The sequence below is a fragment of the Castor canadensis genome, chromosome 2 (assembly GCF_047511655.1).
Source record: "Castor canadensis chromosome 2, mCasCan1.hap1v2, whole genome shotgun sequence".
Taxonomy (NCBI): domain Eukaryota; kingdom Metazoa; phylum Chordata; class Mammalia; order Rodentia; family Castoridae; genus Castor; species Castor canadensis.
In genome coordinates, this window is record NC_133387.1 from 66,543,896 (window position 1) to 66,558,237 (window position 14,342).

At 39.5% G+C, this 14,342-nt stretch overlaps 1 pseudogene; it reads right to left on the reverse strand.

Annotated features, from left to right (window-relative positions):
- LOC141420671 (uncharacterized) overlaps window positions 1-14,307 on the reverse strand; it is a 135,326-nt pseudogene extending 121,019 nt beyond the window's left edge.
- Between the last annotated feature and the right edge of the window lie 35 nt (window positions 14,308-14,342).

Genomic DNA, 14,342 nt, shown 5'->3' on the forward strand with positions numbered 1-14,342 from the left:
TAGAATAAAAAAAAAAAAGCTGACCAAAGACACACAAAACCGCCCTAGTATCCCTGTGGCTGTATAAACAGAAATAGGGAGAGGAGTTTGCTAACACTGAACACATCTTAGAGGGTTTTAAATTAACCCTAAATTGTATCATTAATCTCCACTAGCATTTTTTTAAACTCATGCTGAATGTACCAAGATTGACATTTGTGATAGTCCACAGATACATTAACTCTCTAAGATATACAATGTTTGAGAGGAATTTTAAGGGGTGTTTTGTTTATATAGTTAGTACTCATATAAACTCTGGTCCTAGAAATGGTGACATTTTAGATGAATCTCTAGGGAAAACAACCATTAAATGATGAACAATGAAGGCATGTTCTCTTTAAACCCTTAATGCCATCATTATCTCTGCCTTTGGGTGCTTATGTGTAGCACATTATTTATAACTGCAGCCACTCTTAAGTTATTCTCCACTGCCTCTTTTAACTGGAAGAATAATTAACATGATGGAATGTTGGAAGAATTAAAAGTCCACACCACATCTGTCCCTTCAAATCATGAACTTATTAGGCAGGGGGAATTATAAGCTAGTCATCTTAAAAATTTTTCCCCATCTCACCCCACAATTCTTTATCCATACACACTAAAATACTAATTTTCTTTTGCCTTTCAAGTTAAAGAATTCTACAACTACCGACTGTGAGTTATTTTAGTTTCCAATTTGGAGCGCCTCTATACCTTTAACTTGAATAAAATAACAAAGCCCCGAGAGCTAAATATATGATTTCTATCCAGTGTTTTGAATGGCAAAAGTGAAGAAATTCAGTGGAGTGAAACTAATATAGGGACTAAGTATGACCCTCAAGGTAGCCAAATGCCTTATTACTGATGCCCATCAATGAACGAGATGCCCACCGTGTCCACCTATGAGTCTATAAACAGGCAAAGAACCCACCTTCACAGTATTTGCAGGGGAAATTGCTTGTAACTTTGATGTAGGGGAAATTAAATTGCACATTTTCAGGTTAATTTTCCAGATAACGAACTGATTGATGACAGTGGAAATTAATGCCAATATTCTCAAAATTATACAAAAATTAGTAATTACTACCAGATTGACAAGAGCATTTTTGTATCATGTATCTACATTGTTTCACATATATAATATGTATACATATATATGCATATATACATATGGCACTGGGGCTTGAACACAAGTCCTCATGCTGCTAAGCAGGTGCTCTTAACACTGTGAGCCACTCTACCAGCCCTTTTTTGTGATGGGTCACTAGAACTGTTTGCCTGGGGCTGGTTTTCAACTTGATCCTCCGGATATCTGCCTCCTGAGTAGCTAGGATTACAAGTGCCCAGCAGGATTGAACTTTTCATATCAATGTAAATTTAAGAAATGGGTCCCATCAACCATGGCTTATAACATCTAAATTTCTTAGAATCTACTATTTTGTTGTTGTTGTTACTGGGGTTTGAACTCAGGGCCACCTTGCTAAGCAGTCACTCTACCACTTGAGCCACTCCACCAGCTTAGTTAAAATCTACTAGTATCAAAAAAAAAAAAAAAAAAAAAAAGCCTCCAGGCTAACAAGACTGACTCTTTCTTCCTGTTCTGATCAGAACTCCAAAAAGAAAGCAGGGTATCCTCTCCCAATTGCATGTGACTAGAATTAATCTCTAGTTCTACTGACTTGTCACTACTTTTTTTGGTTTAGGATTCAATTTTTTTGTTGTTGCTGGGACTGGGGTTTCAACTCAGGGCTTCAAGCTCTACAGCCTAAGCCACACCTCCAGGCCTAGAAGTCAATAAAAAAAAAAAAAACAAAACTTTGTTATTAATGATTTATTTTGATCCCCAAAGAGACAATGAAACTGCTGGACAAGTTTTGTTTTTCTTAGAACACTAGCCTCCAAGTTTATGCAGGAAGCCATAAAGTTAAATGGATAGTGTAATTCACAGCTTGAGTGGTAGAGTGTCTGCCTAATGAGAGGTTGGGTTCTAACACCAGTGTTCCCCCATTCTTCCCCCACCCCAAAGAAATGGTACAACTGAGTTTACTCAGCAATGTCACTGCCTGACCTGAGCAACAGGGCAATTTATACCCTATGTGTGCCTCATTTACAAAGCAAGGGGCAAGGGAACTGCATTATTTAATCTTTAGGCAGCTCTTCCAGGCCAATGGTTCTAGAATACACATTCATTCACGATTCTCAGAATTATATAAATACCACCATCTTATTCTATTTGAATATAGAATTTTAAACATATGCTTGAAGTTACCTCAAAAGGCAACTAATGCAGGGCACTTTTATTTTTAAAGCTGCAAAATTAATCATGACACTAAGATCAAAGATTTATTAGTGTTGAAATTTCAAGTTTGTTTACTAAGAAAAATTTTCACACCTTCCTGGAGCTAACCCTTTTATATTCACGTCAGGTGAGTTTAATGGAATGTAACTTGTCATGGCAACTTGGAGCAAACATCAACTTAACCTGCCCTAAATCCTTGTTAAATGAATGGCTGTGTCTTAGAATGGAGGCAGTTTCATTCCCAGGTATTTTATGGCCAGACTACCTCAAAGACAACTTTTAAATATGAAAGAAATAGTCATGGCAATACAACCTCTAACTTTCCTAGGTTGCATATGTCTAATATAGTAATACTCCAAAAAGAAAAGTGGAAAAATATCTTTGCACTATTGCTGTACATAGACACTTAAATGAACTTCTTGATTAAGAAAGAATGAATCTAATCTACTTATTAGGAAGCTATCTAGCCACTGATGGCTACTAATGTGTAAGGGTGATACATTAACTTGATAAAGACAGTTTATTATAATTAATAAGGACTTGTTATAAAGGCACCTCTCAGCCTTCTAGTATACAATACCTCTCTTGATGAGGAGTAACAATCAATAAAGAAATCAGTTCTGCCAGAGGAGAGGTTGCAAAGGGCTTAACTAATAAAACTATTTTCAAATGTACAGCTTGTGATGTCAGAAATCTTCCCTGTTCCCTCAATCTAAAATCTCAAGAGGGACCATATCCTATACATCATCCACACATTCTAGAGCCCCCAAACTGAAAAATGTTAGCTGGTCTTACTATAGTTAGTGAGTCTGTATAGTCGCATGAAGAAATCTTTCTTACTGGAAACTTAACTGTCCTCTTCCCAACCCCAGGCCTCACCACCCCATGACTTACTTGATTTGTGCCTCTGGTCCCTTTATGTTACTTTACTACTTCATATTTTGTAATAGTGTTTGACTTTCCACACAAATTATAATCAGGTCATAAAAATGAATGGCAAGGAAACTTTCAATTTATTAAAAATGTAGATGTATCCTATAAACATGTCTTGTTTCATTGTTTTGGAAAAGGAAGATATAATCTAAGTACTATTGGTTATTTTGACATGTGTATGCATTATGGACAAGGGGAACAGGGAAAAGACAAGCAAGCAGTTGCTTCTCTTCTACAACTGACTTATTTACTGACCACCTACAGAGCTTAACAACATGCACTTTGAGTAGATGTTAACAAGTATGTATGTGCTGGGTTCTGACCTAGTAAACTACTCTCAGAGTTTAGTCCTTATCCTTGCAGATTTGTGTCCAGATTTAGCAGGTGACCAATATTTCAATTTGGCATTTGGTTGTTTAAAGAAAAAAGGTAGAAATACACAGAAATAGTTGTAATATACAGCTATTAAGGTTTCATGACCATGATTTTCACGGCATAAAATGTCACTCTATGATCTTCAGTATGTTTTCTGTTTTGTTTTTAATTTCAGAGAAGGCTATCTGGACATAAAGCTATGAATTAGTAGCCTACTACCCAAGTGCAACTTAAGGTCAGTCACTTTGTAGCTTAATATGAGGAAAGCTTAAGAAAACCTAGATTTCCCTGTCAGTTTCACTTTTGTTAACCTCTGGTCATCTTTAAAGAGGCTGAGGGTCTTCCCATAGTAGCAAAGTTTCATTTGTGTTTGAAAAAAACCTCAATCTTGCCTCCAAGAATAAGGATAACAAATTTACAACACTTTGATATATATACATGTTATCTACAATAGGGTATACATTGTTACATTAGCAGACATTGCATAGTTGAGCTAGATAAAAGCCAATAAAGTACAGAGGTAGAAAAAGGGGAAGAGTAGGAAAGAATGAGGACTAAAAATTAGGTGCATACTTGATATTAAGGATGGCAATGGAAAGCAAGATACAGGATTCACAAAGTACCGAAAAAAACGAACAATTTAATCTAACCCTGAGTGAGCAGATCAAATTTGATCAAGCCTAGAAAAACTTAATTCCTATATGGGCTATCTTGATGGATTTCATCTTCCTCTTTTGTAAAAAGAGAACTAAATAAAAAGCAAGTTTCTTCCATCAAAAACCAAAAACACACAAAACACAAAAATCACCCCACTCACTTACTTCTGTAACATCCACTAAAAAGAGGTAGAAATAATGCAAATGTTCAACTTATATTTAATGTAAATGATATTTATTTTCAGCTGGTTTTGACCCTTATTTATCCACCAACATTTAAAGTTATAGTAAATACACAAAACAAAACAAAGTTTTAAGTACACAAATAGTACAAAGCAAGCCAGGCACAGATGCCTCATGCCTGTAATTCTAGGTACTTGGGAGGCTAAGATCAGGAGGATAGTGGTTTGAGGCCAGCCAGAGGCCAGCCCAGAAAAATAGTTCAAGAAACCCTATCTCCAAAGTAACTGAAGTAAAATGGACTGGAGATGTGGCTCAAGCCTTTAGTTCAAACCCCAGCCCTACCAAAACCAAAAAGTACAAAGCATACATAAACCAGACACTTGATATGAGAACATCTGAAACCCTGAATGGCTCATTCTTTTAGGTTTTGTAAAACTTCAATCCTAAGAAAAATGGAATGAGCTATAATACCAATATTTAGCCTATCTATTTTACCATATTTGGTAATACCTTACATGTTGAAATAGGGCTGAGACAGCTCTTAATTTAAAAACCTTTTAAAAAGTGTCCTGTGAAATATGTGTTTAAATTTCAGATCAGTGAAGTCATGTTAAGTATCAACACGTTGATACTTAGTAAGAGATGAAGACAAAGATTTTGTAACTTTTTTTGGGTGTGGCACTGGCATTTGATGTTATTGAAAGCCAGTAACATCATGTTATGTCTCCCCTTAAATTTCAGTATTCCTGTTGAAGTATAGTTCAGTGGTAGAGCAGGAGATACTGAATCCCCAATACTGCTTAGAAAAAGTTACAATGTGTGGTACATATGAAAACACTGTGTCTCCTGCCTAATGGATATGGTCCAATATCTGTAAATGGATGAGGTACAGAAAATCAGTTTTAAATGCAAGTGTAAAATGGCAATAATATGAAAGTAATCTATGTGGCCAGACAATGTTCAGTGTAACACTAAAGTATTGGTTACATAAGGGTAGAAAAGCATATATTATTAAAACAATTTTATTTTAGTGCTGTTATTGTACATAAAGCCATAAAAATGAATTTTGCAAAAGCAAAAAGGATTTAAAAGATGCATGAACAAAAGTGCTAACCCAAAATGTGAAACATTTTAACCAAAGTTTTTTTGTTTTGGCTTAGAATGAGGAATACAAAAAATTCATCAGCTGTCAAGGTATTTCTTGACATAGAAGCAAAGTTTATGGTAGATTTTGGATTTTGCTATATATAGTATGCCCATGCTACATAAGATTCTCAACATAAAATTAAAAATGCCAGCACTAAGTCCCATCCCATGTTTATTAATAACAAAGGCTATCAATTACCTAACACCTACTTCTGTAAGGCCAATTTCCAGGTAAGGAAACGGTAGGTAAATGCGCCAATCAGGATCAAATAGTTTGCAAGAGGCCGTAACAGGGAAAGGAAGGCCCAACACCAAAATTAATGATTGTTTTCTTTTTAGTATTTTCTTGGAGAGGCTGGCTTCGAACTTGTGATCCTCCTGCCTAAGCCTTCCTAGTGCTGGGATTATAGAAATACACCACTCATGCCATGTTTGCTCTTAATCTCTCCTCTTTTTATGTGCAGCCAGCATGAAGAAATGTACTAAGAAACCAAATACTTTCCTTAGCCCTAATTCCATCTGATGAGGAAATAAGGGAGATCAGGAATGAGATCTACAACCCTAAACACAACACACTCTTTCCTGACTGTCTTCTTTTCAGTTTGGATTAGAATAGCAGTATTTGGAGGTCTCAGTCCTAGCTTTGTTACTCATTACTGTGTGACTCTAGCCAATCATTTCCCTCCTTGAAAACTGTTCCCTCAAATTTAAAAGAGAAAGAAAACTAACAATATAAAAATGATCTGAACTTCACTAGAAAAAGGATTCTAATCTACTCTCAATATCCCTTTTCTAGGCTCATCTCTGAACATATCAGAGGCCTGGTTAAACTGGTTTACTTAACACGTTTTCTCTATGCCTTTGCACATAAATTCATGCTGACTGTAGATGTACTCCACTGCCTCCACCCCTTACCTCTTGGGCTGGAAATGCAGCTAGGTGACAAAGTGCTTACTTAGAAGCTGAGGGTCCTAGGTTTGATCCTCAGGGTGGCCAAAAAAGATGTTTTAGGTGTCCACTTATCCTTTTAACTCCCATTTGCCTTTTAACAAAAACACCAGTCAAAAAGTGTCTGCTGCACAGAGACAACAGAAAAGTGATGTTTAAGACAGGGGAAAGATGCCTAGGCTATCATGCTACTGTCATCATCTGAACCTGAGAACAGTGACTATTTCTGCTGCCCTGTTTTGTCTCAATTACAGAATGGAAAATAATTAGATGATTAGATGTTTCTTTCTTATCCGAGGTTTAAGTTTTTCTCAGGAATGAGCTGTCACCTTAGCACAGCCTTCTTTAATGAAAAATTTAACTACTAGAGATAAGACTAAACTTGAAAAACAGGTTCTCTGATCTAACAACAGTAAATTTGTCAAATACAATCTAGGCCAGGCACAGATGTAGGTATGTATGATGGAGAGATACTGTAGGTGATAGAATTCATTTTTTAATGTAAAAAGGAAAGAGGTTTATAAACTAAGCTTAGTTCCTAGGTTCTGATCTAGCATATAGATTCAAATGTTAAATAAGTCTGTAGCAGTTTCTCCAAATTCAGAGTTTGACATATTGCTAAACCATGTTCTGTGTTCACCAATCAAGTTTCTTTGCCCTTACGGATGAAGTCATTGGGTAGCAGAAACAATTTGGTTGAGAGAGTTAAACAGTACATAATTTTTACAGTTTTCAGAATTGACTTATACGATTTTACTTCCTAAGGAAACAGTAGATAAATAACTGAAAACCTGGTTTAAAAATAAACAAGTTGTATCAGGGCCTAATGGTAAACACCTATAATCCCAGCTTTTGGAGGTGGAGGCATTAGATCAGGATCATGATCTCAAGGGCTACATAGCAAGGCCCTGTCTCTAAAACAAAACAATCTCCCAAACCCAAAACAGCCAAGTTTTAAAATAAAAGGGAAATTTTCATTCAATTTCTACTCAGAATCATTTAGATTTCTTTAAAAACTATCTTACAGCCAGGTGCTGGTGGCTCACACCTGTAATCCTAGCTACTTAGGAGACTGAGATTGGGAGAATCGTGGTTGTAGGCCAGCTAGGGCAAAGAGTTGGCGTGCCCCATCTCCAAAATAACCAGAGTAAAATGGGCTGGAGGTGTGGCTCAAGTGGCAGAGTACCTGCATTGCAAGCAAGAAACCCTGGGTTCGAACCCCAGTACCACCACAAAAAATAAAATAAAATGCTACCTATTGTTTTTGGGCACTGAAGAATAATCTAACAATAAAGTATTGCTAGTATAGTCATGAATATGATTTTACTTTTATTTGTCACTAACCACATTCAGGAAGTATGTATGTTCTAGCATGTAATTTAGTGGGCTGGGTTTCTTCTCCTTGGTCTACAATGGGGACAGACCACATCATCTTAATCATTTTTCTAAAAAGTCAGTTCATCTTCTCTCCATACCCAAGCAACAAGTATGGGTGTTTCTATAATGTCTTATATACTTCCATTATTCTATTAAAACTAGGACAAACATTAAAAACTTTGGGAGGTCAGGAGACAAACACTGAAATCGTAACTCTACAAACTACAGTGAGATTGTCACTTATCTGAGACAAAGTGTATACAGCAGCACCAAACAGTTTTGGGTACTCAAACATTTTGGAGGAGGAGGGGAGTCATACTAGCAGTTACAGATTTCTGATCTGGCCTAAAATCAAGAACTAATCTAGTATCATCAATGACCAGGCATGGTCTTTTTTTTTTTTTTTTTTTTTTGCTAAAGACCCCCAAAACTTCTGTTATTCCAAGACCTTACTTTTAGTTGTTACACCCTCACTTGTAAATCCTTCATTTCTTAGCAATGCACCATACTATACATAAGGAAATGTGCATGGCACAAAAACTGAGTCTAAACATGTAGAAGAATGGGAGAAGACAGTAAGTAAACATTTAGATATAAAGGTTTAAAAGTTCTAATTACTGAGTAGTTTATCTTATCAACCTAACTGAACATGTAAAAGCTAGGAATTTAATTACATTAAATATGATAGGAATGCATGGTATCTGTTGATGGAAATTAGGGTACAATTCAAATCGTCAAAGCTGATCAAAACAAAGCCATGGTAGGGGACAACCAGAATGTAGTTTTAACTCTGAGACACAAATATCAATAAACATACTTTGGGAGGGATACTTTTTTGAGATTAAGAAATACTAAAATGACAATCTCTAGGAATAAATTCCTATGTCACTGAACACAATCTAGATTTAAGGTGTATGGAATACCATGTAGTCTATTATATAGTCTACTGTATTAAAAACATTTATGTAAAAAGCAGTTATTGATTGAAGATATATACTACACCTTAAAAAGACAATACTGCTTTTTTCCTGCAGTACTGGAACTTGAACTCAGGGCCTATACCTTGAGCCACTCCTACAGCCCTTTTTTGTGATGGCTTTTTTTCAAGATAGGGTCTCTTCAACTATTTACCTGGCTTGGCTTTGAACTGAAATTCTCCTGATCTTTTGCCTCCTGAGTAGCTAGGATTATAGTCGTGAGCCATGGGCACCTGGCCTAATACTGATTTCTGTTTTGTGGTGTACTTACACTAAAGGAGCAAACAAAAAAATACTCCCCCAAAATTGAAATTTAAAAGTAAGTACAAATGAAAAAAGAAACTCCATACTTCAGTGCTATGGCAAACATAAACCCTGAAGGAAAAATGCCATTAAAAAAAAAAACACGAACACAATCAAGTATGTCAAGGAGACATACTTGATAAACTTAGTATTGTATTTTGTTTCGACTACCATTCCATTCACTTCTCCAAGCAGATAAAGTACCTCCAGTAGATTTTACAACTCTTCATTGTTTCCACTTTTATATTGGACATTCAAAGTTTACATTTAAACTGTATACTAAAGAACCCTTTTTACTACATATATGGTTAACATATGTTTTAGTGAAATTAAACAGAGCTAGAATGGCAAGGTATTAGTTCAGTTCAAGATCACTCAAGAGAACTGTGGGTTCTAGAAGCCTTGCTACCTTCCTATTTGCTTCATTTAAGTAGAAGCGGCATATTAGTTCCTCTCATTTCCAAATGAAGCTCCATTTGAAAGATGTTGATCATGTAAATTAAATAGCACAGAAGGGATTATGGATCTCATATTTTTTGGCTAGCAGAGGGATAGAAACTTTCAAAAATGTTTTTGGGATAATTAGGATGTATTACCTCTCTTCGTACGAAAAATAATCAAGCTGGCTCAGGGTATCCACAATCCCCCTAATGTTTAGTATTTTTAGAGCATTATCTGGAAACACGGACTTCAGGCTTAGTGTGAGCATAAAAACATCTTGCCCAGGAAAAAACAGCTGACATCTCATTCAGTTTTCAAGAGGTTAACTGACCAAACCTAACAACTTCGTATGTACCTAATGATTTCAGCTTAAATCATTTTCAGATATGAATCTTTTCATTCTTCTGTCTTAATGTCAGGGGTGTGGGTGGGACTTACAGGAAAATTTCATATAAAAACAAAATCCTGTGAGTCACAACTCAAAATGTTTTTTCACTTTTAATGTGTTATAGCAAATACGTCAAATGATAAGGTAATACACATTAACTATTCAAAAATATACCCAAAAGCTCTAAGAGCAGATAATGGTGGTCAATATTTAGACTTGACTCATAAGGTGGTTTTATTTCAGAGCTTCACATTATATATAATGTTAATAAGCCCTGTTATTGGAATGCCAGTCTTATGATACATTAAAACACATAGCTAGAGGCTGGCACAGTGATATTTGTAAATAATTGACAAAAACTTAGGAGGGCCTGCTTACAAAGTAATTCTGGCTACTTGAGAGGCAGAGATCCAGAGAATTGAGGTTCCAGGCCAGTCTGGTCAAAGTCAGAGAGATCCTCATCTCAACCAAAATGCTGGGTGTAATGGGCTGTACCTATAATCCCAGCTACCTCCCCTGGTCCGAAACCTATCTAAAACAAAAAAGGATCAGATGTGGCTCATGTGGTACGGTGCCTACTAAGCTGTAGTCCCTTAATTCACACCCCATACTGCCAAAAACAAACAAAAATCTCCCCCCCACCCCCCAAAAAGCCCTCAACTAAACCTGGGGTCACAGCAAATTAGGTCCTCTAATATCAAAGCAAAGCAAAGAGTGCCATATACTTTGATAAAACTCACACCCATCCAAGTAATCTATTCCTCTGTTATCCAAACTCTGGAGGCCAAAAAGACCTCTTCTGAAAAGTTTAAAAGCCAGTTGTTTTACAGCTATTAGGAAAATATTTAGACTCAAATGCCTACCAAGTGTCAAGTCATTGGCTCAAGTCATCAATGTAAAGACAGACTCCCAAGTATTTGGGAGTAGGTATTTATTTGGAAGTTTCAGGAAGCATGGAAAAAGGCTAAACTTGTATTGTGCAGTGGGAAGGGATGCCCCCAGAAAATAGGACAAAGGCACAAAAGCATGAAACAGCACAAGACTTTTGAGATACTGTGCATTTTGCACATCAGCGAATGTGCTATGAGAACTCAGTTAAGACTAGAGCAATTATACTAGAGACAATTTGAACAAAAATAAGGAAAAGGAGTATAATTTACTCAATCTTTTTGACAGGCTGAGTGGAGAAGGTTCTTAGGCATCAAGTACCAAGCTCAGGAAGCCCGGGCCCCTTGTAAACCTTAATATTGTCCTTAAGTTAGAAGTACGATAGAGATGAAAACTGGAGTTGAAAATAAGCACGAATGACAATGCCCTGGGAGACACATATACAGAAAGCTGTCAAAGTAATCAGAAGGGTTTAAATGCCATAGAAAAGAAAAATTAAGAGCTTATGAATTTCATGGAGTTGGCAAGCAGGAGCAAGGAAAGCACAGTGCTTGATTAAACATACAAAGGAAAGGATGTATTTCGATTAGATTCTAAGATGGCCTCGTCTTATTAAGGCACAATGAAGCTAGGGATAGTCTACTGATTTCATATTTAGTCCCTTTCAAAGCAAGAAAAGTTGCTATAAGGAAGGAAAGGGAGCGATGAATTTACACATTAAAAAAAAAAAGTAATCCCTTAAATTATTCCAAATGTCCATTTTGGTAGTTGAATGGGCAAGGGAGAAAATCGCTTTTAACTTGTTAAATTCTTTGTATTAATTATTTACAGCTTAGTTACTGTTTTCAGTTCATTCACATTCACTGAAAAATACACAAAACCCAAAGGCATTTAAAGGGTACACAAAGAAATTTTAAAAACCCGGATGTTTTCCAAACTACCAAGGACCCACATTCTAAAACGAAAAACAGACAATCTTGACCCCAGGTTAAAGTCATCTTTTTAGGTTCAGTAAGCATTTCCTCCTAGCACCAAATGTGTTTTGTCAAAAGCAAGGCAGGATTTGGAGGTTGAGGCAGGAGGATGGAGTTTGAGGTCAGCCTGGGCTACAACCCCACCCCCTCCACTAAAAGTACAGTTCACACTACTACAGAAATGCTTTAAAGAGGTAGGCTTTAATATTAAATCTTTTAGTGCTTTAATATTTTATAGTGGTTCAGGAACCTTAATAATATGTGCCACAAACGCTTACGATTCCGTCTTTTATTTTTAAAAACCATAGGAAGGCCGACAGAAAGGCAACACAGACTGAAAATATTGAAAACGATCTTACAATTTCATACAGATTAAAACACTGGCAGCTTTTATTCTGTATCACTAAGATGCCAATATTTAAAAAGAAGAAAGGGAAATCCCACTGGTAAGATTACACTTTCTTATAGGACGTCCTGACAGGGAGGGCAGTGGAAGAAAGAACGGAAAGTACAAAAGGAACAGGAAGTTGAAAAGGGCCTTCAAGTCAGACGAGAGAGTCCTTGGCCGCTTGCGTCTTGTAGGGAATTAAAGTGTTCCTGCGTGTTAGCCCCTACCTTGCCGTTTGCTTCCGAGCTTTGGGAGTACTGTTTTTCTATTCGGAACTGAGAAACTTGGTTTTCTCATTAAAGAATGGATACTGACGTGCTCCCAGCGACTAGCTGTCCTGGCTACGCACACCCGCGGCCCGCGGGCACTCCGTGGATTCTACTTCCACGGGAGGAACCGGACACCTTACGTAACTACACTTGCAAGGAGAAAGGCAGGGAGGGAAACAGGGCGCCAAAGCTTCGCCTCCACCCACAGCCGGCATACACCCCACAAGGAGTGTCCCCGCGGGGGCTGCCCCCGGGAGGCGCAGCTGCTGGCCGCCTGGGGGAGGGGAAGCTCTGGCGAACAGTCATCGCTTCCTCTTCGGGCCGCCAACGCCGACCGCACCACCGTCTCCTCCGCCCCAGCCCTGTCCCCTCCCCCGCCCCACCCTGGGTTTGAGCCAAACCCCACAGGAATGCAGCCGGTCACATGCGCTGCGGCGGCGGTGGACGTGCCTCTCCCCCCGCGCCCCAAGGAGACCCAGCGCCATCTTGCCCTGACGCAGTTACAAAAGTCACAGGAGAAATTGTGTCTCCTCGTCCGCGCCAGCGCCCCAAAGTCTCGCAGAGGCCGAGCCAGGGCCCTCACCTCGCGCAGACACAGGAGGAAATGGTCAGGGAAGAGCCTTGCGATCCTTCGCCACTGCTTGGGTTCCATACCGGCCGCGGCGGCAACGATCACCCTCGTCACTTCTCCCTCTCTGCCTTTGCAACAGCCTCCCCTGACGCTTTGGCCCCACCCGCTGCTGCAGCATGAGGTCATCGCTAGCCAATCACGACGCGCCCGGTAGAATACATCAGGCGCCAATTGGCTGCCGAGGCCTCCTCTACCTCTCCCCACTCCGCTCTCCCAGCGCCCCAGGTCGCTGTAGGGCAAGAAGACGGAAACCGCCATTTCGGGCGAAGACACCCCGAAAACCAGAGCCGTAATTGTCGTGTCAATCTAGTGGGGGAAGCCCCTGTTTTATTCTTTGGTCTCTCCCCACCTTTTTTTCGTGGAGATAACCGGCTCTTTGCCCTTCCCTCGTATAATCACCGCCACATAAAGGAATTCCCGCTCCCCTCCCGCACATAGTCCCGCGGCGGGGAAATCCTTCCCCGGGGCCGAGAGAAGTATAGAAGGCAGCAACGGCAACTGCACCGGCGACAACGGCAGCTTTTACCCCGATACACGGTGGCAGGGAGGCGGCGCTGACGGTGGCTGCATTTTTTTTCTGCTGCTTCTCCCCCCGACCTCTTCCGTTTCTTGCTCCTCCATCGAAACAGCGCTGGACTCGCCAGCTCCGCTTTTATCTGGTGCCCGGAGCCTGCGCACTGGAGCCGCCTCGGCCCCTAGTGGGCGTCGAGTGACACCCCAACCGAGTTCACCCAGAGCTGGAGGCCAGACTGGGGCGGGAACGGGAAAGACCCGGACCGAGGTGGTTTGAGGGTGGGAGCAAGTGCATTACTTTAGGAGGGCGATGGGAAGGGGGCGGGGGTGTTCCCGGGCCCTGCTGTCATCCTGCCATCTACTAGTGAGTGGCATGCCCAAGCTAACCTATATCCAGACTTTCGAGGGCTACTCGGGAAAAACGGGTAAAAAACAGAAAACATTCCCACCAAATACCGAAATCTCCCCAAACCTTCGGTGAATTGTTGAATGCATCTGTTGTGAAAAGAACGGAGACTCTGGCCAGCTCATTGCCTCCAGTGTGTTAGCTTCGCGCCTCGGTGGACAGGAAACGGGCGGGCGACAGCCCATAAGCAAAATGGCGGCGGACAGCTTCGTCCCCTCCCCCCTGCCCC